Consider the following 2820-nt stretch of genomic DNA (forward strand, 5'->3'; position numbering starts at 1 on the left):
AGGTCTTCTGTTACAGATATCAGCATGTGAAATCTGACCTGTTCGTGTTAGCCCAGCCTAAGGGCCCTTTTATACATAACGTTTTCCTGACACTGGGCCCTGTGATGCTTGCTCTGCAGCACGGCTGGAGGGGAGTTTTCTCCCCCTTCGCCCCTCTCCATTCACTGTAAGTAGCTGCCGTTCAGGATTGAACAACTGCTGTTTACACTGACTGATCTGTCATTCGGATTTTAAGCTTCGTAAGGGCTAATGTCCACAGCCGGATTTCTGCCACGTTTCAGTGTTCACGCTGCGGAAAGAAATCGCAGCATGCTCTAATTGCCGCGGGAATATGCGCGTCCGGCTTCCATTGTAGTCAATGGAAGCTGGCCTTCACGCTATACTTTCACTGTAGCGCAGCGGAAGTATCGCATGAATACAGGTCCCCACCCCCTGCAACATCCCGCACTGCCAGGCAGGACGCGTACAGCGGATCCAGAGAGGAGAGTATGGGGTCTTTGGGATGGGGGCGCTGTCATAGACTCTGCTGCGATATTCTACTGGCGGAGTCCGTCAGGGTCGTGGGCAGGAGGCCTAAAAGTGCATGACTGGATGAGAATGCATGCTGTTAGACAGGACAATTAAAACGCCACAGGAGAAGGATGATAGTCTTGTGTAAAAGGGCCTTAAGACTTTTCGGCCTGTACATTCCAGGTTCAATTTTAGAATATTGACACCACATTGGCTATACACCAATTCAGTAGAACAAACCCTGTCACTGTAGAGTCCTTAACTATGAGGGAAAAAAAAAAAAAAAAGGTCTGTGTATCACATACTTAATTCCCTTAGAGCCCAGGGGTGTATGCCATTGAGACCCGGTGATTTGTCTATTTATCTTTTTAGACAGCTCTGCACTTCTTCCTGGGTTAGACTAGTGAGCTTTAGTGGAGAGTTTACATTATCACTCTCCATCTCATATGACATTTCATTTGCCTCTGAATACACTGAAGAAAACCACTACCGTATATACCGGCGTATAAGACGACTTTTGAACCCCGAAAAATCTGCTCTGCAGTCGGGGGTCGTCTTATGCGCCGGTAAGACAAAAAAAAAAAAAAAAAAGTGTAAAAAAAAAAAATTTATTACTCACCTCCCACAGCGTTCTGTCGCGCTCCGGCAGGCTGTCACTCGCTCCGGCAGGCTGTCGCTTGCTCCTCGTCCCCGGCACAGCATAGCTTTCTGAATGCGGGGCTTGAAATCCCCGCTTCCAGAAAGCTAATACACACGCCGGCAGCCATGACAGCATTGAATGGCTGTGATTGGCTAAAGCACACGTGGCTTCAGCCAATCACACTATTCAATGACATCATTGAATGGCTGTGATTGGCTGAAGGCGCACGTGTTAGCAATCACACCCATTCAATGAGGTCATTGAATAGTGTGATTGGCTGAAGCCACGTGTGCTTTAGCCAATCACAGCCATTCAATGATGTCATGGCTGCCGGCGTGTGTATTAGCTTTCTGGAAGCGGGGATTTCAAGCCCCGCATTCAGAAAGCTATGCTGCGCCGGGGACGAGGAGCGAGCGACAGCCTGCCGGAGCGAGCGACATCCTGCCGGAGCGCGACAGAACGCCGTGGGAGGTGAGTAATGAATTTATTTTTTTTTCTCCACTGTATACCGGCGTATAAGGTGACAGTTGGGGGGGTCGTCTTATACGCCCCGTCGCCTTATACGCCGGTATATACGGTATTTAATAGATTTGTTTTCGCCTCCTCAGCTGTTTGTTTTTCTACATTATTTATTAAAAGGGCCAAAACTTTCAGTATTAATACTTGTACTAATAGAATTGAAGAACAGTTTAGGGTTAGTTTTACCCTCTTTGGCAATAAGTCTCTTTGTCCTCATCCTTACTGCTTTTATCTGGTTTTTACAGAATTTTTAAGGGCTTCTTCACTGCCTTCTTGCTTTAGTACTTTAAACGCTTTATTTGTGCTGTTTATCATTGGTTGCATTTACATTGAACGTTTTTCATTCATTGAAATGAGTTAAGAGCTGTCGACATTGTTTCAATATGCTTGACAAAGATCTTGTTAAAGATTGAAACGTTGCAGCTTTTACAATGGAGGAAAAAACAAACACAAGTGGGTATGGGCCCTAAAAGGATCCCTCTTAAATAATCTCTAATTACTCTGTACACATTTAAATCACATGCAGATCTGGGATGAAGACAGTAAGAAAGCAGTAACGATCCTACCCCCTATTCTCCTGCCGCCTCTGGAGCCAGAAGTCAATGTATTTTCCACAGACAGTAAAATGGAGAATATATGACCATTCTATATTTTGCAGCTGCACCTCCTAAAGCCTTGCTCGCACTTACTGTATGGAAACCTCAAAGGCTGCTTCAATCTCCCGCACAACCATCTTAACATTTTTTTTTTTTTACTTCACTGAAATTGAAATTGCAGAATCTATGTGTCTGCTGTAATTGTTGCTAGATTAGGTGTCAGGCTGATAAGATGTAACTAATATGTCCTTTTTCGGCAGGGCCCTGCTTCCTACACATAATGAATCGGAAAGCTTCTTACCAGCCTTGGCAATTTGGTTGTAAAAACTTCAGTGCAAAGATGGATTTGATAATTGCGCAAGTGGCGGGGAATAACAAACTCTGGAAAGCATTACTCGCGTCCCATCTCTCATTCGTTACACTCACCTGCCAGCCGTAGGCTACTTTGTATGTTTTAAAGTGGCCACTGCCACCAGTCATCTTCTCATTACATTTACTGTGCAGATAATGGGGGATGGACGTTTAACCCCCTCAAGGACATGGCAATCTTTGGGG

Source organism: Eleutherodactylus coqui, chromosome 3 (assembly GCF_035609145.1).
Source record: "Eleutherodactylus coqui strain aEleCoq1 chromosome 3, aEleCoq1.hap1, whole genome shotgun sequence".
Taxonomy (NCBI): domain Eukaryota; kingdom Metazoa; phylum Chordata; class Amphibia; order Anura; family Eleutherodactylidae; genus Eleutherodactylus; species Eleutherodactylus coqui.